Below are 27,018 nucleotides of genomic sequence, written 5' to 3' on the forward strand. Positions count from 1 at the left end.
AACCATGTTAAAAACATCTCTTAAAATTCACAACTTATGAGCCATAAAAAACAGCGAGCCAAAGTTTGCTGACCCCAGGCCAAGCTGTGCCTACATGTGGGACATTCCGCCTGTGCATAAACCAAAGCCCCGTGTGCCGCCGAACACCGACTTTCCCCCAGGACTGGCCACCAACCCGGCCCGCGCGAGCCTCCCCTTCGCCAACCCTCCCAGCCGCGCGCGCCTCCCGCCAGGCCCCGCCCTTCTTCGTGGCTATTGGCCTGGCCTCGCCCTCTTTCTCGATGGGGAACGCCCCCCGCGATAGGCACTTCATGCATCCAATAGGACTCCACAGGGCCTCGCGCTCCGCCCCTTGCCCGTTGGAGGCGGGCGTGGGCGGTCCGTTGAGGGGGTGGGGCGTGGAGCCTGGTAACCGTTGCCGGTAACAACGCCCCGCCCCGTCGCGGCCGGCGGGCGGGCGGCGCGAGGCAGCCCGGCGGGCGGGCGGCGGGAGCCGGAGGAGGAGCGGCCGCCGCCGCCACCGCCGCCGCCATAGAGACTGTAGCCGTGGAGACTGTTACTTACCAACGGGGACCAACACGCAGCAGCCGCCGCCGCCGCCGCGGGAGCCGCTGCCCGAACTCCCGGCCCGAACTCCAGGTGACCGATGCGACCGTCCGGGAAGTGCGGGGAGCGGCGGGGACCCCGCCCGGGGGGCCGGGGATCGGGGAGAGCACCCCGCCGAGCACCCGGAGCGCCCGGGACCCGCCTCCGCGTCCCGGTCCCCACGCGCCGCTGAGTTTGGGGGTCCCTAGCGACGCCCCCTCCCTCTTTTTAGCAGTCTCGGCGAGGTGGGAACCCGTCGCCTCACTTTTTACAAAACTTCCTGGGGTGCGGCCGCCCGGGGACCCTCGGCCAGCTTTGGGCTCCCCATTAGGGGCCGAGGACCCGTCACTCTTCTCCCCGCACCCAGAGCCGGGAGCGGGACCGCGGGCAACTTACCCGGGACGCTTTCCCTCCCAGGCCTCGCAAATTGGGGGCGATCGGAGAGTCCTCTGCCGTTTACTCCCAAAAGTTCTGAAATCGGGGCACCCCTTGGGGCCCCTCTCTCTTTCAGTCTCACACTCCCCGAACTGGGGGTCCTGGAAGGCGCCGTTTTCGTTTATGCCCCAGTTCCTGGATTTGAAGTGTCCAGGGACCCCTTTCCCTTGGACCCCCGAGACATACTGATTTCGGGGCAGCCCTGGAACCCGCTTCTCGCACTTTGCGCAGAAAAGTCGGCGTGCTGGCGCTGGGAGAGCCCCTCCTGCCCTGCTCGCGGTGAGACCCCAGCCCTGCGTGTGCGGGTCCCCGGCCGGTGCTTCCCACGCCTCCCACGGAGTCTCCGCGCACACCCGCGGCTCCCCTATTAGGACCTACAAGGAAGCGGAAAAGTTCACCGATCACCGAAGTGGATTTTTTTTTGAGTCTTAATAGTTAGTGCAGGAGCCCGAGTGCTGGCGCGCCTTCCCGGCCGCGCGGCGCGGTGCGAGCGTCGGTGGTGAGACCCACCCTCGCCCGCGCCCGGCGCTCGGCGCCCCGCGCCGCGCTCGTTCCTCTCCGGCGCTGCCCGGGAGAAGCCGCGGCGCCTGCTGCCTGTCGCTCGCTCGCGCGGCCGGCTACAGAGCTGGGTTTCGCAGTCCTGGGGGCTCGTTCAGGGGCCCCGGGCCCCAGCTGTCCGGCCACTTGGGCGGGAGGCGGTGGTTCGCTTTCTTATTTTAACCTCGCTCTGCAGGAATGGAGAAGGGACCGGGCAGAGTTTGGTCAGTCCCGAGCACGAGCCCAGGGCTTCTGCCTATCCCCGGGACCTCATTCCTATTTGGGATGTTTTTAGTACCCTCCCCCACTATTTTCTTGCTTTGCGCTGTGAACTGTCAGCGCAGGATTTAGTGAGGTTTCCCCCTCCCAATCGGATTGGCTCTGAAGATCCAAAGTTAATCAAGGTTTTGCTGGAGGTTCATGATCAGTTTCAGGGAACTTCCCCACAAAGTGCTGCTGCTGCTGCGCCTTCTGCGCGTTCCTCCTAAATACGTACAGGGATTATGTGTCAAACAAAATGTTAGAAGTGAAGGTGAATTAAACACACTTTCAGGCCAATAATCATGACGCAAAACCTCAATAGGAACTTTTTTTTAGTTTTGCCTATCTGTACTGTCCAGATGTTCTTCTCTTTTTGTTTCGTGCTCTGAAGCAGTGTGAAAGTTTAGACAGACAGATATGCATGTGTGTATACGTGTGTGTATATGTATATTATTATATGAAGATTCTTACCCTGTCCTTCTGGATGTGACTACCTCCTGTTTCTCCCAGTCAAAGACTTGCATTGACCTGAAAATAACCCTGGAAATGGCCGCTCACCTATTTTGTTCCCTGAGAAGCAAGAGTTGTCGGGTGAGAGCCCCTAAGAGAGGAATTTGATTTCCTCTGTCACTAGGGCTCCTTCATCCACAGGCTGGGCCACACTTTGGTGGGGGTTAATGATGGAAAAGCTACCACTGTTACTTGATCCTGTGTAGCTCCACTGTTCTGGCCGGGAACAGATTCAGAAATAGTCTGCCCCTGCAGCATGAGCCGTACTGAATCATTTCACCCTTGAGATGTGCCTCTACAAACCACTGAGCCTGAGAGGAGAGGGACAGAGTCATTAGTTACCTCAAGTAACAGGATATTCAGTGAAGTTGGCTTTCTGGGCAAAAGGCACGTGTTACCTTTAAAAGTATTGGTAGTGCTGTTTTTCATCTCTTGATGGTGTTTATTACCCAAGTGCTAATAGGATGGATCTGTGCACCAGAAATACCACACTGGGGAATGGTTTCTCTGGGTCTCCTTCCTTAGATCTGATTTTGAGTTTCATATTAGAGTTATAATTAATAGTAATATTTAATTAATTTAAACTTAATTAATATTGTAATTGAGTAAAAATATCTGAGAATACTTGTGAGATTTTTATATGAGTAGTGTTTCTTTTGCTCATAAAATTCTAGGACTGGTAGGAACCACATCTTATATGTTAGTTTTTAATTAACTGAAGGGTGACAGCTTCTTTATATAATGCACCCCATGCCCACCTACTTATTTGTAAATTATGAAACTTTCTAAAAAGCAAAGGGAAGTTCCCAGAGAGACCATCTCACTTCTTGGGACCCTCAGCAATTGGAAGAGTCGTCAGCACCATTCCCCGACAGTGTCCAAGTTGCAGGGTCCTCTGCACTCCCATGAAGACACATCCAGATTTCTGCCCTAAATTATAGGACTATTTGCATGAAACGGAGTGGAGAAGGATCATAAGTGAAGTCATATCAGTTCAGGTCAGGTTTTGTCATCAGATGAGTCTGTATCAATTTGTTTTAAGATTTCCCAGTGTTCAGGTCAGATTTATGTAAGGAGCCGTGGACTTGTTTAGAAAGTTGCTTTGGTTTTAGTTTCATATTATTTCATATTCTGCCTCCTCCAGAATTTCAGTGGGGATTAACCCTCCAGGCCACACTCTCACAGCATGTGCCTAGCGTAGCGGACGCACTTGATTCATTAAACGGACTGCAGAGTGACGGTGGATGGCATGTGTGTCAGGGTTAGAGAAATCTGAAGACCACCACATGCTTCTTGGACACCCCAAGATCAGCAAAGAATTCTTATAGAAAATAAAATGGAGAACTTTAGGAAAGGAAGACCAGAATGGCGAGGGTTTGTGGGCTAGGGAAGGAAAAGGAAAGGGGGAGAAGGGCCCGGGAGAACCCCGAGAGGCTCTGGAGGGAGTTCCTGCCAGAAAGCCCCAACCGGCTCAGGATGCTCTCCCTGCCCAGTGTCCATGCGTGCGGCTGCCTGCTGGGCAGTCCAGGCGGATTCTGCAGCCAAGCTGAGCTCACCACAGTCCCCCCAAACCTGCCCCCACCTTAGTAAATTTTAACAACTTGCTTCTCTCAGTTGCTCACATCAAAACCCTGAAGTCAATCTTGGCTCCTTTCTCCTGGGCTATCGTATCCTGTCCACTGTCCCTTAACCAGGTCTCACCACTTCTCCTGGCAGTCCTGGTTCAAGCCACCAGGAGGGTCCTGTGCAGGTGATGCCTTCGGTGGCCTGTGGCAGTCCATCCTCAGCCCAGAAGCTGTTCATCTGAGGGGGTCATATTCATTCCTATTTTCTATTCTTCAGCTCAAACCTGTCCAGTCAGTGGCTCTCACCTCAACATGGAGCAAAAACCAAAGTCACCCTCATTCCCCAGTCAGTGCCTCCGTGACCTGACCTTTGACCTCCCTTGCATTGCTGGCCTCTCAGAAACCCAGCACCTGCAAAGTCCTTGCCCAGGAACTGGGAGGGCTCGCTGCCTCCACGCCCCATCCCAGATGTCATTGGCCACTCACTCAGAAATGACGGTGCACTCGGCCTCCCTCCCTCTTCCTCGTCTCCGTGGTGTTCGACACTGTGCAGTCGGCCTGCTTATTTTGTCATCACCACCCTCGTGAGACTGTCAGCCTGGTGGGGGCAGCAGTTTCTGTACCTTCTGCATCCCCAGGGCTGAGAACAGCCCTGGCCCAGTAACAAGTGGTTTCCTGCCTGCCTGCGAGGACAGCCCCTGTGGAGTGGAGAGTGGCTCCTCAGGGACCACGAAAGCCACCGCTGAGACTTGGCAGAGCTCAGACTGGATGAATGAGGGCCGAGAGAAGGAAGGAAGGAAGAGCTGGTTCCTCAGCTGCCACCTCACAGGGGGTGAAGGTTGGAGTGCGGCAGGAGGGTTAAACTGGGAGAGGCAGGGACTATGAATCACTAGCGATAGCTTACGTGGCTGCTATGGTAGAAATAGTTTCTGTCGACCACCTAGCACAGGGCTTGGCACCTACAAGGTGCTCAGGAAGCCTGTGGTTATAATGACTAAGTAATAAGTGGCCTGGATTGTGCATTTGTGATTGGATTTCCTGACTACCACCGGATGCTGAGGATGCATTCAGGAAGGACGTCCTGCTGGATTGCATGTGGACCTCGTGCGGTCTGTTTTAAGGTAGGAAATGCCTGAAGTTAATCTAGGAATTTAGTGGACAAACACATCCCTCTGCAAGGGTGAGTGCTGGCAGGAGCTCCAACAACAACACAGCAGCGTGAATTCCACATCATGGTCATCGTGTGAGGCCCGTCTGAAGTCAGTCCCGAGGTCCAGGGCAGCTCTACGGCAGAACTTATAGATGAGAACGTTTCAGAACTGTTTCCCTTCTGTTATCACTGCTCTTCAACGCCAGCACGGTTGGCATCTGGAAGTGTGCCATCTGGAGACGAGGACTGGGCCGGTCTCCGTGCGAGGCCTTGAGCCAGGCCCGCAGGAGCAGGCGGCCGCGGGGCTGCACCTGGCTCTTCTCCGCGAGGCTGCATTCCTGTTCCGTGATGCACGGTCCTGCAGGTCTTGACACTGCTGGGCAGGGCCTGGTTCTCGTTCTCAGTGGCTGTGAATTCTCCGACTTCCCGACAGACGCAGTTGACTGCCTGCAGCTGGTTCCACGTGAGTGGGTTTCGGAGCCATGGATCACTTCCCACCTGCCAGGTTCACGTTCTAAACGGAAGACGTCATAAAGCCATTAAAACAGGGAGAACTGACATGCAGTGGCCCAATAGAGTGATTAGTTGTCATTTAAACAAAGCGCAGATGTGCTGCACACGGTGACCCTGTTCCTGTGCGGTCGTTTTGGCCGTGTGTGTCTGGGGACTGGGGTGACTCATAAGGAACTTTGCGGATGGTGAACTGAACCAAAACTTGAGGCCACACGACAGTGCCTATGGTGCTGACCGGCCCCCTGCTGTCAGCGAAGCCCTGGAGGTGCTGGCCCTGTGGAGTTGGCGGGGAGAGGCTCCGGCAGGGGCAGGGGCAGCAGGTACCAAGTTCCTGTGGTGGCGGGGAACCAGCTGGGCCCCGGGCAAGGCCTAGAAAGGGGGCTGGTGCCCGTGAGCAGCAGGTGAGAGGAAGGGAGCCGGCAGCTCTCCAAGGCCTCCGTGGCATGAGGAAGGTTTGGATGCTCTTCTGGGTCTGATTTAGACATCTGGTAGGTTTGGCCCTTGTGTAGGTGTCCGGTGGAGGAGCACAGCCACCGCTGCAGCCGACCTCCGCCTTGTGTCCATCGCTCACAGCTCCCGCCCTCTTCCAGTCAGGCCCTGTCCAGTGAGGTGACAATGTCTCCACAGCACAGCAGGTGCTCTCAGGAGGGAGGCCAGCTCTGTCTGCAGGGGTCGGGAAAGCCGCGAAGGAGGGCATGGCTTGAGCTGCATCTGGGGACAGTGGATGTGGTCAGGTTCTGGGAATCTGCAAGCAGTTCCTAGTGCAAGTACAGAGCCCACGGGAGGTTAGGCTAGAGAGGGGACCCAGAGACGGGGCAGGACCGTCGTCTAAGCAGGGAGGTTAGGCTAGAGAGGGGACCCAGAGACGGGGCAGGACCGTCGTCTAAGCAGGGCTCGGTAAAACTCTCTCCGCTGGATCCAACCCCGGCCTGTCTGCAGGAGTGAAGTTTTGTTGGCACCCTGCCACGCCCATCCACTTACATATCCTGTCTGTCTGTGTTTACGCAGCGATGACAGGGTTGAGTATTTGCGACAGAAACAGAATGTGGCCTGCAGAGCCTGAGATATTTACAGTCTGGCCCACCCCCTGGCTAGCCCGGGGATTTGTCTGTGTTGCTGGCTCAGAGGCCCTGGCCATGCCGCTGTGGGACCGGGCAGGCCTGCAGCAGAGGCGGTGGGAGGCTGCAGGTGAATGCAGGGGATGGTGGTGAGGCCTTCCGAGAAGCACAGTGGCGGGGAGGTGCAGAGCTGCGTGTGGGACCTGGGACTCTCTCATTGGCCATGGGGGAGCCCAGGCCATGCCCACGTGCCTGCATTAGGGGTTGGCCAAGCTGGGCTCTTCAGTGAGTGGGGAACATGGAGACACTGGTTTGGGGCAGGGGCAGGCGATGAGTGCAGTCCTGTACTTGGCGAGTCTGAGATGCCAGTGAGACCGGCAGGGGGACCGTCCTCCAGGAGGGAGCTGGATGTTGGTGCTTGTAGCTGGGGGGGGCGGCCAGGCTGGGGGTCAAGCTGCAGGAGATGTCAGCAGGTAATAGGTCATTTCAGTCATGAAGTGGGTGAGGTCACCAACAAAGAGAGTGGAGAGTCGGGAGAGAAGGCCAAGGACAGTGCCATCGAGACTCAAGGAACAAGCAGCTGTAGAAGAGTCGGGAGGACAGTTGTTGCATTTTATTTTATTTTTATTTTTTAGTTGTAGTTGGACATAATACCTTTCTTTCACGTATTTATTTTTATGTGGTGCTGAGGATGGAACTCGGGGTCTCACATGCGAGGCGAGTGCTCTACCGCTGAGCCACAACCCCAGCCCCAGCGTGTTTTATTTTTAATTATAGCAAAATGACATCCCGGTGACCGTCTTAACCCTGGTGAAGTTGCAGCTCAGGGGCAGTGAGCACCTTCACACTGTGCAGCCCTCCCTCTCCAGAGGCTCTCCCCTCCCCAGTGAAGCTCCGCCCCTCAGCACTAGTCCCCGCCCCCAGCCCTGCTCCCACCCTGCTGCTTCGGCCTCTGTGGATGTGAGTCTAGGGACCGCCTGTGGGTGGAGTCCTGCAAGGTGTGTCCCCTGATGTCTGGCTTATTCCACTGAGCACAATGTCCTCAGGGCCCGGCCACCAGGTAGCAGGCATCAGAATTTCCTTACCTTTTAAGACTAAATGACATTTCAGCGCCCGGCTGGACCACAGGCGTATCTGTCCACGGACGTGGCACTGTTTCCCCCTCCGGCTGCCCTGAGTCGGGCTGGACAGAGGAGCTCTGAAGGACTGTGGATGGAGGGAGAGCCGGGGAGGCGGCTGGGAAGGCCAGGGCGGAGATGACCCCAAAGACCGAGCGCCAGCAACATCGAAGACTGGCGGAGCCTGGAAAGATGGGACTTGGGCAAGTGCCGGTTAAAAAAGGATCCTGTCCTCAAAAAAAGGCAGAAGGTCTGGATCATGAGCACTTGTCTCCCTGGAAACTGTCGAAATCATACGATGATATGGAAGTCCAGGCCTGAAGTTGCAGCAGCACCTAATTACTCTTATTTTTAAAATGTGAGCTGATTATCACTGAGAAACGCTGCTGTGCTTCCAAGAATATGATCTGTTGGGAAGGTGATCTGTGGGGCAAGGCCTTGGTAGGAATTTCCAGAAAAGTGACCAGCCCATGAAAATGTGTGCCTGCCCTACTCAGGGCCAGCGGGAGCCCAAGGAGAACACCACAGGGCCTTCCCCCCTCTCCTGGCCCCGGGCACCTGCAGACAGAGGCATCGCAATTCCAGACCCACAGACAGTGGGAAAAGAATGTGCTTCCAGTTTTAAAAAGAATTGTTCTTTTCTAAAATAATTCACCGTAGTTGGGACTTCTTTCTGTGAAGACCTTTGTGGGGTCTCCATTTATTCAGCAAATATTTGTTCACCCAAAATACTCACCCTCTGAGGTGCTTATAATTAGCTGAGGCTGTGAGCGTGTCACTGTAGCATCCCGTGGAAAGCGGGGTGGGGGGGAGCAGTGGCTGAAGTTCAGTGACTGATGTTCAGATGCTCAGTGAGGACCAGCAGATGCATCTCAGGAGCATGTGGCCCGTGTAAATCACAGTACAGTTACGGTACAGACCCGTGAGCAGACCTGCACAGAACACCTTCTGGGAGCCTCTGAGGACGCGTGGTGTAGTCCACAACAGGTTTCCCTGGTGGCCGCGCTCACCGAGGACACTGGGCAGGCAGAGGGAAAGCCCCCGCAGTTCCTTAGCGCACAGCCTGCAGGAGGCGGGACTGAGGTCGGCGAGGCCTCCCCACCTAGGCTTCCTTCCCGCTGCTGGTGTCCTGCCAAGCCCAGCTTCCCTCGTGGTCTAGGTGAGTGGCTCTGGAGTCCTTGCCTTCTGCTGTTGGCTCAACCCTCCTCTCCTAGAAGCCTCAGTCACCACCACAAGCGCCTGCCATGGCCACTTCCGTCTCTCTGCCATGGCTCCTTTTGCAGCCAGGGCCCCTGCCTCCTGTGAGTCCTGCTTTCCCTCTCCATCTCCCGGCCTTGCCTGGGAGGACAGATGGACACTTCCTCTCTCTACTTTTATCAGCCAGACTTCTGCACTGGCCCCTTTGCTGTGACCACTCAGACAGCTCAGCGTCCAGGGCTCATCTCCGCCCAGCCCCGGCGCCCTTCCCGCCACCTCACCCTTTACTTCTCCCAATAGATGCCAGATCCGAACCAGGTCTAGTGCTGTCCTGTCCCCTCTCTGTGCAGTGTCATCTCTACATTGAGAATCGTGCTCTTAAGACTCTTCTCCAATGTGCTGTCACCTTGGAAACTGGGGTCTTTGTTGGTGAGTTGAGTGGGATTATGTGGGACCAGCACTGGGTCCCCACCACTGCAGGTGGCCCCCAGGGGCCCGATGATTCCTGGTGGAGCAGACTCTTGTGGTACCGTGGGGTGTCGAGCAGCCCCTGCCTCCACCTGCCCAAGGCACATTTCCTCTCCAAACCATGGCTCCCAACTATGTCTCCTGGGTGGAGACAGAGTCACCGCCCACTGGGGACCACTGGACTAATTAGCCAGAAGTGACTGGGACCACAGAAGAGTCACCCCAGCACTCAGCTTTAGTGTCACTATCCTGCTCTGACACACAGCAGTGATATATGCATCTTATTTCCTCTTTTCCATTGTCACAGGCTCTCCCTGCCATCCTTCCCACAGGCCACAGTATGTAGGTGTCACGTGTAACACACGAGGCAGTAAAACCCATGAGCCTGGGTGCTCCCCAGACCTGTGGGGCCCACACCAACTGAGCGTGGCTTTCAGTTTTAACAAAAGAAAAATCCCAATGCCTTCAAATCTCCATGTTTTTGATTCTGTCTAAATTAACATTCCAGCCCTTTCAATATGTTGATTCTTTGACAAAATCCCCAAAGAAATTTTAATCAAAGACCTCTACTGTTAATTGACTTCCTTTTTTTGCCCAGCCAAAATTGCAAGTCAAGTTCTTTTCCAGAAAGTTTGGGGGTCTCGTGGGGGGAGTGGAGTCTTATAATGGAAACGCTGCCTGTCTCATTGCTAGGAGCCGAGTACACAGTGGAGAATATTAAATGCCCAACTCTATGTCTAAGCCAATCCCAGTGGTTTGATTGTCTCTTGTTTGGATTTGGGAGATTTCACTTTTGAAAAAGCTGATTTGGAGCAAATCTAGTGCAATTTCATTAACCAACCGACAGAATTCTCCGTTTTGCTCTGAGGAAAAGCAAGGGTAAGTTGTGTTGTAAACCTTAGTTCTTCCTGTGGCTTGAGCGGTTTGTGAGAGATTTGACGCTCTCTTGACTGCTGGGCCACCCTCAAGAAGTCAGCCCTGTGCCCCCAGCTGTGCCCCAGGAGGAAGCAGAGGTGCAGAGTGGGATCTGCTCCCCAGGACAGGACCAGTCACTTCCCTTCTTTCGGGCCCTCCCAGCAGGGCGCTGGGTAGATCCCTCCCACGTGCTAGGATCTCCAGCCCCCTCTAATGCTCACTGTGCTCACTCAGGATTCACAAGCTCAATGTCAAAGAAAAAGAGCAAGAATGTCCTTGACGGGGTGCTGGAGGCAGCCCAGTCAACCAGGAGGCGCTGGGCCACGGTCACTGCAGTGTCTCTGATGGTGTGGGAGATGCAGCCCACTGAGGTTCCCCCATCCTGGTCTTAGAGGGTTGGATCGGCCAAGGGCTCACCGCACTGCCCCAGCAGGGAGGGCCTCGATTCCTGAAGTTTCTACCAGGTACCACCGATTTCTCGTTTGACTAAGAACAGGCTTCTTACTGGGTGAGGTCTTTTGTTGTTGTTGTTGCAGTGCTGGGGATCAACCCAGGTCCTCACGCTCGGTGACGTGCCCTACTGCTGACCTACAGCCCCTCCTCAGCTCATTTTTTCCCATTTTTTATTGGTACATTATGACTATGCACAATGGTGAAATTCACTCATGGTGTGACAAAATGGTTTTCCCCTTTCCTCTCCTCCTCCTCCTCCCCCTGGCTCTTTTCCTCTACTCCACTGTCTCCCTTAGATTTTCAGGGGCCCCCCGCCCCCTTTCTTTCCTTTTTCCTCTCCAGCTTCCACATATGAGAGAAAACATATGACCCTTAACCTTCTGAATTTGGCTTATTTCGCTTAACATAATGTCCTCAAGTTCCATCCATTTTCCTGCAAATGACATGATTTCATTCTTCATGGCTGAATCAAGCTCCCCTGCATACACACACCGTGTTTTCTTTTTTTTTTTTTAAATACTTATTTATTTAATTATTTTTTTAGTTCTCGGCAGACACAACATCTTTGTTTTGTATGTGGTGCTGAGGATCGAACCCGGGCCGCACACACGCCAGGCGAGTGCGCTACCGCTTGAGCCACATCCCCAGCCCCACCGTGTTTTCTTTATCCGTCTTCCATCGCAGATACCGAGGCTGGTTCCGTGGTCTGGCTGTAGTGAATTGTGCTGCTGCTGTAAACTGGACAGGCGGGAATCACTGTAGTGGCTGACTGGCACTCTTTTTTTTTTTTTTAAACTTTATATATTTTATTATAACTGGTCCAGTTATAGAACATTAAATTACATAAATAAGTCTCTAATATGTTATCCTTATAAGCCTAGAATTACCATACAACTTTAGTTTGCAGAACACTAGCTTGATATAATGCTCTTTTAAACCTTTTAAAGCTTCTACCTTAAAGACTTGTATACCTGGAAGATATATGAACACATTTAATATACAAAGAAGAGTAGTAGCATTACTGACTGGCACTCTTGAGGATAAATGCAGAGGAGTGAACTGCCATACAATTTCTGCAGTGGTCACAGTGATCTGAGTGTCTTTTTTTTTTTTTGGTACCAGGAATTGAATTCAGGGGTGCTTAACCCCTGAGCCACATCCCCAGCCCCTTTTCATATTTTATTTAGAAACAGGGTCTCGCTGAATTGCTTACGGCCTTGTTAAAGTGCTGAGACTCTTTGAACTCATGATCCCCCTTGCCACAGCATCCCAAGCAGCTGCAACTACAGGCCTGAGAGTCATTTTTAATGCAAGTCAAACTCAAAGCTAATACAGAAAATTATTAATACAGAAAAGGTTAATACAGAAAATTATTAGCCAGAAAGAGTATCTTGAGTGGAAGACCTTTAGAACAAATACAGTCACCTCTTGATATTCCAGCCAACTACAGAGGCATAACTTCCTGGGTAGTGGAACTCCCTGGAGGATTCCCAGTAGAAACTCTGATAGATACACTTGTACTTTCAGTTGTCTGGCTACAGAGTTCTTAGATAAAATAACCCCCGGCTGTGCCTCTGACCGCTCGTCTCTGATCCACATAAGATCTTCTGGGTGGGAGTGGCAGTCCCAGTTCTTGCAGAGGGGGTTGGGCCGTTTGGAAGTAGAAACCCAGCACAGGTCAGCACTGATCTGTATGAACCCCCGGAGACCCAGCGTGTCCCCCACGGGAAGGCCGAGTGTCCTTCAGGTCTCCAGTGTTCTTCCTGCGAGCAAATGCTTCCCCTTGGTGTACCCAGAGCCGGCGAGGAGGCTCTTCCGGGAAAGGCAGAGAGGGCCTGTCAGCCATAGGTCAGTGCCAGTGGGCAGGGCAGCAGCTCTGCTCTCAGGGACGCAGCCAGATTTTAAAAATTGTCACTGTCAGTGACCAAGGTTAGGTTTGAGAATAAAGGCCACGTGAGCTCACTGCCAGGTGCCTCCCGTGTGCCCGCCGTGCCCGCCCCATTGGTTCCCCTCATCAAGGCGCTGCTCTCTGTGCTTTCCACTCCCGAGTCCAGACATAGTGAATGGAAAATTCCAGAGATAAACAATGCACCGGTTTAGATAAGTTTAATTATGGGATATTGTGATAGTTGTTCTACTTTATGGTCACTGTTAATCTCTGTTCATAACTTACAAACTGCCCCAGGTGCATATAGGAAAACGCGTCGCGTCCGTAGCGTTCAGTGCATCAGCTGCAGGTCTTGGAGCGTGTCCCCTGCAGATATGGAAGGCTGCTGTGTTACTTCTAGGCCTTGCCAAATCCCACCCAGCAGGCTCCGGATGACTGTCAGGCCCTTAAGAAGGTGACAATCCTGTAGCTTCAGAGTTGCTGGGTCCCCACCTGGGCACCCCACTGTCCCTGGAAGCCCCAGGTCCCCAGATTCAGCGCCTTGTCTTCCTCCCAGAGGGCAGGCAGGCTCCTGCACTGCCTGGGCTGGGGGGCCAGCTCACCTCGGCCTCCCCCTACCCCGGCTGCCACCTCTGCCAGCACTGGACCCTCTCTGCCCCTCTGCTCTCGAGCGTCTGCCCCTGCATTACTGAGTGTTGGGTTTCGTGCACCCTCGACTGGGCGGTCCAGTAACTTCTGACCTCTCCCCTCCCAGGAGGGTCCCACGGAGCCCACGGTGCCTCACTCTCGTTCCGAATCCAATGTTTGAGGCTCCCTCAGTGGCAGAGGGGGCGGGGTGTTAAGGTGTCTTTTTGAAACACGGTGGGGCACCCTGACGTCGGGAGAGCCTGCAGGGCTCATTAATGAAACGTGACTCTGTTCTAAGGTGCCGTCCTGGCGTGTGGCGCGTGCCGTTTGATGGCTGTGGGCCAGGCCGGACAGGCTGGTCCAGTGTTTCCCAGCCTGAGACTTGCAGGGAATTTGTTTTGCTGAGTGTTCTTCCCGAACAGATAAGGGGAAAACTGCAGCCAGGCTTAAAGAAATATGTGAGGCAAATTGTTTTAAATGGAAGGAGGAACCCATCCAATAAGTTTCTGCAAATTGGCAAAAGCGCCATTATTTTATTTGAGCAAAGTGCCCTTGTTTTCTTTGGGCCGGGAGCGCCCACAGGATGTGTTAGTATTCAAGGAAGAGCGCTCAGTCTTCAGGGCCAGCAGTCCGTGCTGAGGCACTGTGGGCGGGTGGTTGCTGCTGCCCCTGCCCCTCCATGGGTGTCGTCGGGAGCACCCAGACGACATGTGAATGGGGGGCATGGTTGTGCTCCACGGAAGCTTTCTTCATGGATGCTGGGATGTGAATTTCATGTCATTTGCGTGTCACAAAATATTTTAATTTCTTCCAACCTCTTAAAAATGTAAGAACCATTCTTAGCTTGTGGGCAGTACAAAGACAGCCATCGGGCTGGGCTGGACTGGGCCTGGGGCTGTAGCTTGCTCTGACTCCTGCCCCCTCAGAGTCCAGGGCTAGGACCAGTGTCCACACCTTCCTCCATCGAGATGGCACAGCCTGTTGCCGCCTCGCCCAGTTCCGGGTGCCCGTCTCTCTGCCCTCGTCCTGCACCGCTGCCTAGTGACCCTCACACCATGCACCCCACAGGGCCTAGGCCGGGTGCTCCCTGGACTCCCCACCACCTTTTGCCAGGTGAGGGTTACTTATACACTTGTCCTCTGTCACCTGATGTGGAGCCCTTGAAAAGGACTCCCCTCCACTACATTTGCAGGTCACCCAAAAGGACTTATTGAACTGACTTAGTTGCTCAAAATCATACTGACATCTAAAAATTTTGCCTAATTTCTAGTAAAATAGGGTCTCTTAGATAGTGATGTGACCAACATGGAAACATAATGCAAGCCACGTGCAATTTCAAATTTTAAAAGGTAAAAAGAGATGTCACCCAATGCACAGTATTAAAAATATTTCAAAATGTAATATAGTGGGGAAGACTATTACTGAGTATTTTGTGTTTGTTTTGTGTGCTACGTCTTCGAAATCTCAGTGTGGACCAGCTGCATTTCAAGTGTTCTGCCCTGTGGCCATCGGCGCTTACACTGGCCTGACAGGTAAAGGCATTCAAGTAAGGACAGGCATGATTTTTAAGTCTCTCTCTCTCTCTCTCTCTCTCTCTCTCTCTCTCTCTCTCTCTCTCTCTCTCTCTCTCTCTCTCTCTCGTGCTGGGATGGAACCCAGAGGCTGCACTTCATAGTCACTGAAGTTCAAGGTCACTCACACAGCCCACTTGACTTGAGCAGTTTCCCTTTCCTAAGGTAATCCTGGTTGGCCTTGGTAACATGGGCCTCCTCCTCCAGCTGACCAATTCACCCGGAAACCCTGGTGGCCATCTCAGGACTCTGGAAGCCTTTCAGTAGTACCTACAATCTTTTTACTTCCTCTTTGACCTTAAAGTCATAGCTTCCCATTGTGAGAAAAAAAATCCAAATAATACAAAGAGAAAGAAAAGAGCCCCCGGCTCCCTCTTCCTCTCTCCCCACCTCCTGCCACCACTGAGGAATGTTAATGTGAATTCTTCAGATGTCTCACTGCATGGAAAACATACCTGCTGATACTTTTTTATTTTTAAGAGACAGGGTCTTACTCTGTTGTCCAGGATGGCATTGAGCTCCTGGGCTCCAGTGATCCTCCTGCTTCTGCTTCACAAGTAGCTGGGGCCACAAGCGTGCCACCCTGTCCTTGCACACTCATGTGCCACAGATTCACCCTTCTGATGTGAACAGTTTAGTGGGCGTTGACCTATCACAAGGCTGTGGTGCACTCACCAGCACTGATTCCAGATATTTCCATCACTCTCAAAGCCCTGTCCCGTGAGCAGTCACCCCTCCGCTCCCCAGCCTCCTACCCTCGGACCCCTCCACTCTGTGGACTCACCTGTCTAGACATTTCGTGTCCGTGGGTCACACGCTGTGTGGCCTGAGAGCCTGGTGTTCTCTAAGGCCTCGTGCTGTGCTGTCTGTCAGTTCCACTCTTTTTTATGGATGAACTCACACTTTGGTGTTTTCGAAGAGAGAGCTCCAGGTGTGCCCCTGTCTGCACCCGCGCCTCTCCCCGACGGCCACCTCCCTCCGCGTGTCTCTGCGGCCCTCGGCCTGGCTGCCCGGGCTCCCTGCACAGTTGTGTCCTGCTGGCTCCTTGTGCGGAGGCGCTTCAGTCGCACTCTTTCAAGGCGCCTCACCCTGGGCTGAGGAAGCCAGCACTGTCCCAGCACCTCACTGGGCACCAGAGACGTCCCCTGGCCTCTGCTTCTTGCCACTTGTCATCCAGGCTCCACTCCTGCAGCAAAGACGACTTCCTGCTTCTGCCCTTGTCTCAGACTGCCCCACATCGAGCAGGACAGCAAGCCACCAGCTCCCCCCAACATGTTGTCATCTGCCCTACGTCCTTGTTCCATTCTTGGTCCCAGAACAACACAGGCTCCTGACCTTCTAAGCATTTTGGAATACCTGGTCACAGGCCCTTGGAACCTGATGACAGCTGTGTCCCCCCTGCCTAGGGAAACACGCTGCACCCACCTACCTTCTGCAGGCCCCTGCCAGCCCTCTCCTGGGCCCCGCTCACTGTCAGGCCTGCCCTGCCACTCGGGGCCCCACGTGCCTGACTCAGCCTCCTCCTGTCGCAGTGAGCTGCCTGCTCAGGCCAGGCTGCCTGTGCCCCAGGGAGCCTGCGCTGGGCCGGCTGTTCCACCACAAGTCCAAGCCTGTCGCCCTTGGGCAGCCTCGCCTCCCTGGCCCCGGGACTCCCTGTTGACGTGTTCTGGACTTCCCTGTCTCTGCCCTCCCCGAAGCATGCGTTCTGCCCCTTCCCCAGAGGAAGCCCTTTCCCCAGGTCCTGCCTGCAGCCTGCTGTGCCACCCTCGTCTGGAAGTGTCTTCATGGGTCCCTGTGGGTCCCTGTGGGTCCCTGTGCCGCCTCATGCCAACTGGGCATCTGTCTGTTCTCTCCCCGAGGAGGGAGTCTGTGATGAACTTTCTTGCTCTTCTTGACCTCTGATTTAGTATAGATTTTTTTTCTCTTTATACAAACAATTTAAAATCAGAATTCCTAAGACCTAGTCCTGGACACAGTTATTTATCCTTTATCTGAACTTTTCTCCTATTTTAAATTTACTAGATCATAACTTTTAAGCATCTTTAAGGTCTCTGAGACATCAACCTCAATTGATTTTCCTTTTTTGCTCTCAGGAATGTAGAGCCTTCTAGAGGCTCCCTGCCCCCCCCCCCCCGCCCCAGTGGCCTGCTCACTGAGGTCCGGCTGGGCCTGCAGTCTGTGGTTCTTCCCGCTCCCAGCCGGGCCTCTTCCCACCTCACACCCCACCGCCCAGCCTCTGCCCGCTGTCCACTCGGCTCCTCAGTCATCCCCTGTTGATTCTATTTATGGGGCACCAGAAGCCGGTCACTTCCTTATACCTTTTCTCCTCCCTGTTGCTGGATTTTTTCCCAAAGAAAGTCTCTTAGGGATCGTTGGTTACCAAAGTTCATTTCTGAAAATGTTAAAAAGAATTTTGACTTTGTAAGTTCTCAGCATCACATGGCACTTCTTCCAAGGCAAAGAGCCTGGGTAGTTTCTGTATCAGCTCTTTTTCTTCTGTCATTTGTCAACCCTTACCATAGAATTGCTTAAAAAAAAAGCACAAGGTAAAATCCATGTGTCATAAAACTCACCATTTGAAGATGGCTTCCACTCAGTGGCCTTAAGACATTCCAAGTCCTGTGCAGCCGTCAGCACTCCCAGACCTGGAACATGCCACCAGCCCCAGAAGCCCTGCGCCTACCAGAAGCTAACCCCAAGCCCCCCAGCCAATCACCAGTCACCCATCTCTTGTCTGTCTGTACAGGTGGGATGCCCACCACGTGGCCTTCTGTGACTGGCTCCTTCACTTAGGGTGATGTTTGGAAGTTCATTCATACTGCGACGTGGATCTTCCTGGCTGCGTGGTATTTAATTATATGTAGATATCACAGTTTATTTCTCCATTTTCCTGTTGATGGACATTTGGGTTGGTTTTTGCCTTCTGACTATTATAATCAATGCTGCTATGAACATTTGTGCGCGAATTTTTATATGGACATATTTTCATCTATTTTTCTTCATGTAGGTAGGGTCGTGTGGCTGGTCATGTGTAGCTCCCTGTTTAACTGCCGGAGTGTCCTTCTCGCTGCTGTGCCATTGGCTGATCCCAGCAGCAGGGCAGGAGGCTCCAGCGTCTCTGCATCCTCACCAGTACTTGCCCCTCCTCCTTGTTTTGGTCATAGCCGATCTTGTAGATGTGACGAGGTTTCTCACTGTGGCTTTGGTTTGTCTTCCTGGGGACTGAGTGTGTTGCGTGTCTTGTCATGAGCATGGCTGTCTGTTCCAGGGACCCCTGTTCTGTAGTCACCCTCTCACTCCCACAGGCTCCCTTTCCTCTCTGAGATGCCCGGTGTCCCGTGGGCAGGGAGGTGTGGGTGCTGCGGGTCCACTGGGCTGCCTCACTGAGGCCCCTTAGGCTGGTGGCTTCTAACTCCAGGAGTTACTGCTCAGTTCTGGGGTCCTGCGTGTCCATGGTCAAGTGGCCTGGGCAGAGGCTCGTTTGTAGATGGCAGATCCTCGCTGTGTCCTCACATGGCAGAAGGGGAAGAGGGCTCTCCAGGTCTCCTTTCTCTCTTGTAAAGACACCAATCCAACCTATGGGGGCTCTACCCTCCTGGCCTGGTCACCTCCCAAAGGCCCACCATGGCACTGGGGTCAAGTTCAGCATATGAACTTGAGGGGGACACAAACCTTTCCTTTTCATCAGAGGGTCGGGATCTACAGGATGTGAGGGCTGTCCTCTCTCTCCCTGTGACATCGCCCCAGCTGTCACCTGTGCATACCCCCTTTACAGACACTGTCCCCAGTCTGAGGACGGAGATAGGGAGGGGGCTGCTGTCCTCACCTTCAGACTGTCAGAGGCCTGCTAGTCACTGAGATTTCTAGAGGGACGTCTGTAACTACGTGGGTTACTTATCACATCATTGGCTCATTTAGAGTTGTTTGAATTCTCCGGGAGACGTGAGCCTCGGCTCCAGTCGAAGGCACAGCCAGCAAACCCACCGCGGGCTAAGGCGGACCGGTACCTGTTCACACAGCCGGGAGCTAAGGAAAAACAAACAAAAAAATCTTTTTTATCATTTAAGTTGTTGAGAAATAATCAAAAGAAAACTATTGGGGCTGGGGCTCAGCGATAGAGCCCTCATCGCATGTGTGAGGCCCTGGGTTCGATCCTCAGCACCTGCAACTAAAGAAATATAAAAAAGAAAAGAAAAGAAGAAGAAGAAAGAAGACTGTTTGAGCCACATGAAATTATGTGGACCTCACAGTTCAGTGTCGACCAAGTTTCATTGGCCCACGGCCAGGATCACTCCACGCGGTGTCTGGCCTCCGCTCTCTGGTGGAGACAGGGACAGGTGGTCACGACAGGGACTGTGGACCCTGCGGAGCTTCACGTGTTTGCTCTTGGGCCCTCGGTGGGTGAAGCCCGCCGACCCCTGGTCACTCACACACACACACACACACACACACACACAGCGCTTGGCTTAGCCCTGGGTGTGAATAGCAACGTGTGTGTATGAATCGGGCTGATTTGAGGTTCACCGCCCCCTGAGACTGTTCAGTGGAGTTTACCATCAGTTCAAGGGAGAGAAGAGTACTTACTGTCCTTTCCTGGCTGTCGTAGTTAAGAAGTCTTCGTCTGGCCACACCGGCTTGCAGGCTGCGCCCTGGCATGCAGCCCCTGGGCGAGCACGGCATGGGCTCCAGGGCCACACGATGCTCCAGCCCCTTTTACACTGGGTGTAGTGTTTGCGCGGAACCTACGCACCACAGCCTTGTGTCAACTCAGACTGCATATCCTCTGGTGGTATCTACAGTGTAGACGCTAGGGAAATAGTCGTTACACTGTATCACTAGGGAATAATGACAAGAAAAATTTCTGTGCACGTTCAGAATAGGCACATGTAAAAATATGCATATTTTCAATCTGTGGTCGGTTCAGTCCTGGGAAGCAGGACCCCAGGATGTGAAGGCCGCTGTCCCCGGGGTCAGGCAGCCTGCCCCAGTGCCTGCCTTCCTCTCTGTGGCACTGTTCTTGGGGTTTCATGCCCTCAGCATCTGGGTTAGGCACAGACCAAGCCCCTGTGGCACGAGGTGCTCTGGCCCCAGAAGCGCCCTTACTCTTCTCGCGGGTGTCCCACTGGAGGGCAGAGCGCCAGTGGCCGTCCCTTGAGCACCGCTGCTTCCTTGTGGCGGGTCCAGCAGCCATGGAAGTGGAGGAGCAATCCTGGCAGCCAGGAGCAGTTTCTGAACTTGGCTAAGTTCACTGCGGTGCCACTGGGGAGAGGTCCAGGGCCAAGCCCTGCCACTGGGCCCGGCATCTCCAGAGTGGACCCACCGCAGCAGTATCCATGAGGGAAAGTGTGTCATGACCGATGGATCAGTGAGGGGGAAATCCACCTTCAGCCCCAGCCCTGGCATGCAGAGCCGAAACCTCCTGAGAGGGATCGCGGGGGTCTCCGAGTCACGTATGGTAGCTGCGTTTTGGGGCTTCGGGTCATTGGGAGGCTCCCGGGGAGCTGGAGTTAGGCTTCCCTGGAATGAGGGGGGCAAGGAGGCAGCTTGGTCCCTCTGCATAGAGCTGATAGACGGCAGCTGCCAGACATGCCAGGTGAGGGACTGTCCCCTTTTCCTGGGGTGGACCTTAGAGCAGATGCGCAGCTCCCTGAGCCCCTGCCTCCCCTCTGGAGGTGTTCCCCTGAGCTTTCCTCAGACCCTCAGCACTCCCGGGCTTGGTGTGCTCTGGGTCATGGCCAAGGTGGTCTTTGGAGGTGTAGACAGTTATCAGCTTGAGCTGTTGCCTTCCTAGAATATGGGGTGACAACTGCCACCTTCAGATTGGCCCCCCCAACCAGGGTGTTGTTTCACTCTACTCCTGTGACAGTCATGCTTGGCCCCTGTCCACCGTGAAGCTACCTCTGCAGCGTGTGACATGGGCCCACCGTGTCCTCCCAGGAAGTGAATTTGTTTTCTCACATTCTTTTAAAGACTGCAGACATGCCCGGCTATACCAGGCTCATCTAGACCAGAGTCCTCGAATCTGTGAACTTAAGTCGACAGAGGCCAAAAACCCCAAACGGCCTGCTAATGTCCACCCTCCTTCAGTCTGGACCATCTTCACACTCTGCTGGAAGTTGGGAATTTCTCCCCGGAACGGCCCAGTGCCTGTGCCCACACCTCGTCATGTTCAGGTTCACAGGCTCCCCCAGGTTTGATCCTTATGAATCCTGGCTCAGCATTAGGCTCCTGCTGTCACCACTTGAATGGGCACGTCCCAGACTCTAAACCACTTTGCCCACTCTGAGAGCTCCTGTAGGTCAGGGGTAAAGCCAGTTCTCTAGGTGTCACAGGCAGGAGGGCCAGAGCTGGGAGAAGCTGAGCCCCTGCGATACAGGGAGGGGCTGGTGCTCCCGTGGTGTCCCCTCTCCATGCAGTGGCGTGGGCAGCCTCCGGAAGACTGGAAATGCCAGGAGGGAGGGAAGCACACGGTTGAGAACAGGACCGAGCCCTGCACAGACGCAGCCCCCAGGACGGAAGAACTGGGTTCACGGGGCTTCTCTCCCGGATCCACTTTTAAAACCGCGCCCTTTCCGGCAAGATTGGATCCCTGTGTGTTGTCACTTGCCTTTCTTCACTTCTTTTTGATATGTCACTCCATCAAGGCTGGCAAGGCCATTCAGGGGGGATCAAATGTTGGGGAGACCAGATTTCCACAGCCAAAGAATGAGGTCAGACCCTTATTTTATGCCACATATAAAAATTCACCCAAAGTAGAGTAAAACCTGAAGGTAAGAGCTAAAACTGTCACACTTTAGAAGAAAACACCAGGGTCTTCTCCATGACATTGGACTTGGCAGTGATTTGTTGGGTGTGAGACCAAAAGCACCGGCAGCATCAGAAACGGACAGGGAGGGCTGGGGTCGAGGCTCAGCACCACATAAAAATAAATAAACAGAATAAAGGTACTGTGTCCGACGACAACTAAATATATATATATTTAAAAAAAAAACAAAAAAACAAAAACCCAGCACGCACAGGGGGAAGCGGTGCCGGGCGCCTCTCGCTGTCGTCCCAGCTCCGCGGCCACCCCGGGCGACTCGGAGAGACCCGGCCTCAAAATGAAAGAGGGCTGTGGTGCAGCTCAGTGGCACCCCGGCTGCAGTCCCCAGTGCCTCAAAAAACAAGTTACAACAGTGAATGGGGGCTGGGGACGTGGCTCCAGCGGCAGCGCGCTCGCCTGGCCTGCGTGCGGCCCGGGTTCCATCCTCAGCACCACATACAAACAAAGGTGTTGTGTCCGCCGAGAACTAAAAAATAAAATAAAATAAATATTAAAATGGAGATGACCCCATTAAAAAAAATGGGTAAAGGTCCTGAGTAGGCATTTCTGCAGAGAAGGTGTCCACGAGGCCAGCAAGAGCCGCGGCACACAGGTCCTCGGCCGCGCGCTGCAGCGCAGGGAGGTGCCGGTTCACACCCCGGGCGCCGCCGGTCGGTGGGTTGGGGCGAGAGTGTAGGCTGCGCTGGAGGAGGGGCCCTGCGAGCGGCAGGGGCGGGAACCCAGCAGGAAGGTTCCTGGCTCTGGGAGGCAGAGTGGCCTCTGACTCAGGAGGCCCGCTCTGGGTATGCGTCCAGGGGCTGGAACCCTCCGCGCACCGCTGTTCCCCGGGGCTTGACTCACGGCCAGGTGTGGGCGGCCGCGGGGCCAGGCGGGTGAGTGTCGCCATCCACACCGGGGAATATTACTCAGCCTGTAAAAGGAAGGAGATTCCGACATGCATTGACGTGGAGGAACCTGGGGAAGTCATGCTGAGTGAAATAAGCTAGTCACAAAAGGACACAGGCTGCAGGACCTCGCAGGAGGTCCCTGGAGTCCTTGGGGCCCCAGAGACAGGAAGCAGGGCTGGGATTGGGTGGGAGTCAGTGTTCAATGGGGACAGAGTTCGGGAAGATGGAACGTTCGGGAGATGGGCCGTGGGATGGCTGCACACAATGTGAGTGTACCTGATGCCACCGGACTGTGCCCTCCAAAATGCTTAAAATGGAAAATGTCGTTCTGTGTCTTTTACCACGATTTGATCATATTAAAATAGTTCGCCCGGTGGTTTTCCCAGGCTGACGTCGATGGGAAGCCATCCCCCTGGTTGGGCCTGGTAAGCCCCTCCCTCACACCCCCGCCCCTGGAGCGATACAGAGTGGACTTGCGGCCCGCGCCCACCGCACCTCTGGGGAGAAGGGCCCTTTGAGTGTGGTAGAAGGGAAAGGAGAGGCGTCCGTTCATCCTGTATGACGGCGTCTGAAGGTCAGTAGAGGCCGTTGAGGCGGGGTTAATAACCATGCGAGTGTGTGGGAGCGGTACAGTGACCTGCGCTGACTTGTGGAGCCCACTGTCCTTCACGTTGAGTCTCCTCATTAGTTACCCGTCCATTTCGCGGGCTGCGTGTTTATTAGGCTCTGGTGGTTCCTGAGGTTTTTGTTGTTTGTTTCACTGCTGCTTTTTCTCCCTATGATCTAAAAAGAGTGCTCCTTTATAACATAACTCAGCTTATGTTGTACCCATGGGTTCAGTGTTCCCAGAATTCCCTTGGTAACCAGAATAAAATCCACACTTTTCCCTGTGCCCCAAGGCCTCACTGATCTCTCCAGCTCTGTGCCCTCTGCTGCCCCGGGGCCTTTGCACCTGTTATTCACTGGGCCTGGAGTGTTCTTTCCCACATCTTCCCATAGCTGTCCCCTTCTCAGTTGCTGCCTTGTCTCAGCCCAATGCCATCTTAGTGCCACCCCTGACTGACCTATCAGAAGGTCAGGAGCCCCTCTCTACCACCACCCCTGGCCTGGCCCTCTTCACTGCCCTGATGCTGCGGCCTGGATCTCTCTGGAATAAGCGATGGTCACTGCGTCTGGTTACTGGTTTGACCCTGCGTGGGGAGGTTGGCAGCTCAGGAGCAGTGCTGTCACCCACTCGCTCAGAATGGCCTCGGCACTCAGAATCCACGCTTGCTTGCTTGCTTTTCCGTCTCTTTCTTCCCCCTTTCTGGCTTTTCGGGACCTGGGGCGTTGCTCAGTGGCACAGTGCTTCCTGGCTCCACCCGCAGCGTGGCACACGCAGGAAGGATCCCTTTGCCTTCCACGTTTTAGACCCACGCACAGTCACGTTCTGGGCATGTGGGATTGCCCCTGTGGTTGCCTGAATTGTTGTTGGTTCTGTTTTACAGCCGAGTTGTCTGTTGTATGAATGTTCCAGTTTGTAAATTTTCCTTAATGATGGATGGGGATGCATAGAAAAACCTCTGGGTCTAAGTGTGTCTTAGTCCATTTTTCTGTTGCTGTGATAGAATGCCTGAGGCTAAGTGGTTTGTAAAGGAGAGGTTTATTTAGCTCACAATTCTGGGGATCCAAGAGCATGGCCCTGGCACCTGCTGGGCACTGGTGAGGGCCTTCAGGCCACATCACAACATGGCAGATGGCACCCTGCTGGGGATGCATGCTGAGACAGGAGCCAGAGGCTTGGAAGGGCTGGCTCACGTTTTGTATCAACTTACTATCTTAGGAACTAATCCACTGTGAGGTGCCCCCGTGACCCAGGGAGCTCCCACTGAGCCCCGCAGCTAGTGTTCCACAGCACAGCCACCTGGAGACCAGGCTTCCGTCACATACATCTTTGGGGACACACTCAAGCCATGCCCTAGGCCCTGCCGGGCCGTCTCTCACAAACACATCCTGTGGGCAGTTTGCCAACCCATAAGAGCTGGTGTGTCTTAAAGGGCTGACAGACAAACTGCAGTTTTTAAGATGACGCCCAAGGTAGGCGAGTAGCCCGTTCCCAGGTCGGCAGAAGTAGAAATGCGTTTCTCTCTCTTTCGCAATGCTGATAGGACGGCTTGTGTCCTCCTGAGGCCTCTTCTGCCTGCGAAGTCACCCACGGGTGTTGGAGACCTTTCTGTGTGGCAGGCTCTGCGCCCTGGGATTTTTTCCTGGAGAAGGCCCTGTACTATCCAGTGTCCACCCAGCATCGCTGCAAGGGAGGATCATGGTGGATGGCGATTTCCCCACCGATGAACATTTGCTTTGCTTCTATTTTTTGGTGACCTCAGCTGATGCCACCAGGGACTTGTCCATGTCACCTTTTTTTTTTGATAGCTTCATCTAGATAATGGTTTACGGGTCATAAAGTTCACCCATTTAAACTGTTTGGTTCATTGGCTTTTAGATATACGCAGAGTTCTGCGACCATCACCCCTATCTAATCCCCCCAAAAGGAACCCAGTCCCCATGGACAGTCACCCCACTTCCCTCCCCAGCCCCTGGCGCCCACCAATCCACGTCCTGTGCTGGGCGCTTCCTGTCAGTGCAGTCGCACACCGGGTGGCCTTTTGTGTCTGCTCCTCTCCCTGGGCACGGTGTGTCCCGTGGGGGCTGCTGTGTGTGGAGGTGGCTGCGTGGCCCTGGGCTGTTTTGCTTAGGTGTATTTTCCAATGATAAAGGAAAGACCACTTGCAGTGGCCCTCCACCTCTGGCTCCCCAGGCTTGGGCTTCTGGTCTCAGGTGGGGGCGTCCTCGCAAGCCGCCCCTCCCCAGCAGCCCGCGCTCCACTCCCTGCAGCGCGACCCTGGTGGTTCTGCAGGTGTCCTCGGCTGTCCTTGAATTCCTGCTGGAAGGGGAATGGGCAGAGCTCCCACCCCCGGACAGTGATGTGAACCCCAGAAGCCTGCGGCACAGGAGGGAGCACAGCCCCCTTCGGTGGGGGCCGAGGTGGACTTGAGGCGCTCTCTTTGGCCAAGGGCGGCAGCACCATGGCCCAGCTGGTGAGGTGAACGTCCCTGAGCTGGGTGGGCGCGCCCTGCGGCCTCCTGCCCGGCTGGACTTCTAAGGGAGGGGCGAGGACAAGACCCCGTTTCTGCCTCATCTCTGCGGCCCCATCAGCTGGACGCAGAGCTGCCGCCTTGGGCGGGAGGGCGAGGCCACGAGGAGAAAGCACAGCCCCAGGTGCAGGGAGAAGAGGCGCCGTGGGGCTCCCCGAGACCTGGCCCGGAGTCCTGCTCTTCGCGATCCAGAGAGGAGTCAGCAGAGGTCCCCGCTAGGTCGCCAGGGCCTGGGGTGCAGGTGACACCAGCCAAGGTTTGCTGGGCACTTACTGTGTGAGGGGCTGCGCTGAGCCCTGTGGCCTGGTGGCTCGGGGGGGGGGGGGGGCCACCTTGGTGTTAGGATCATTTTCTCCTTTGACGGATAAAGAAATGGAGGAAAGATTTGAGTCGCTGACTGAAGGTCACCAAGCTGAGGAATGGAGGGCTCCCGATTCGGATCCTGGTGCCTCCCCTTGGCCGCCGTGTTGGGTCGATGTGGGGGTGTCGCTCTCTGCCTGGCTTCCGGAGCTTTCTGCTCTTGATTTCCTTCCTTTCTCCCGGGAAGGCGGGCGTCACCTTCTCGTCCCCTCTGCCAGATCCTCCCACTGCTGGTGACCTTGAACTCAGGAGGGTTCCCTTGTGCTCTGTCTACACCCACTCTCCTGCTGAGCCCATCCAGTCACAGGAGTCCAAGTGCATCTTGTCACTTGTACCCTCTCTCCAGCCTGGCTCACTCCCGGAATCGCAGGGGGCAGCTGCACTTGGGTGTCGTCTGATGGCCAACTCAGCTGCACATGCCCAACACCAGTGCCCGTCTCCACATCACGCCTGTCCACTCGCACCCGGAGCCCGGTCTCTGGCTGCTCAGGCCCCCGGCCATGGTGGCCGTCACCCCTCTCCGCTCACTCGCCACTCAGATGTGGCTGGCTGAGGTCTCCTGCACCTGAGCTGTCCCCTCCAACTCACTGTCACCTGGCTGGCCATCCGGCCTTGACTCTTGCCTCCACTGAAGGTCCTCTGCTCAGTAGCCATGATTCAGATCCCCTGCACTCACAGAGGAGGCCAGAAGCCCCTGGCCCTCCCTCTTTAAGGGCGTCCCCTGCTTGGGCACCTGACGCGGTGCCACAGTGTGCTCATCCTGAGGAACACGGAATTCTGGAGGCCAGGAGCCCACAGCCGGACACCAGCAGGTTGCAGACGGCCACCTTCCCTCTGTGTCTTCTCATGGTAGAAAGAGGGCCGGAAGGTCTTGGGGTCTGTGTCCTTTGATAAGGAGGTGACCCGGTCCTCCCCCACCTCCCAAGGCCACCAATCTGCGTGGCGTTCCTCACTATGAATCCT

At 54.7% G+C, this 27,018-nt stretch overlaps 1 protein-coding gene across 2 annotated transcripts in view; it reads left to right on the top strand.

Moving 5' to 3' along the window:
* The first annotated feature begins 472 nt into the window (after positions 1-472).
* The window catches only part of Rfx2 (regulatory factor X2), an 83,148-nt gene continuing 56,602 nt past the window's right edge, over positions 473-27,018 (top strand). For both annotated transcript variants that reach the window (XM_046443939.2, XM_046443940.2), the window contains exon 1: positions 473-639. The gene's annotated coding sequence lies outside the window, so the exon portion shown is untranslated. The remainder of the gene's footprint in view (positions 640-27,018) is intronic.

This window comes from Marmota monax, unplaced genomic scaffold (genome assembly GCF_021218885.2).
Source record: "Marmota monax isolate L192 unplaced genomic scaffold, Marmota_monax_Labrador192_F-V1.1 WCK01_AAM20220418_F8-fsc00102, whole genome shotgun sequence".
In the NCBI taxonomy this organism is placed as follows: Eukaryota; Metazoa; Chordata; class Mammalia; order Rodentia; family Sciuridae; genus Marmota; species Marmota monax.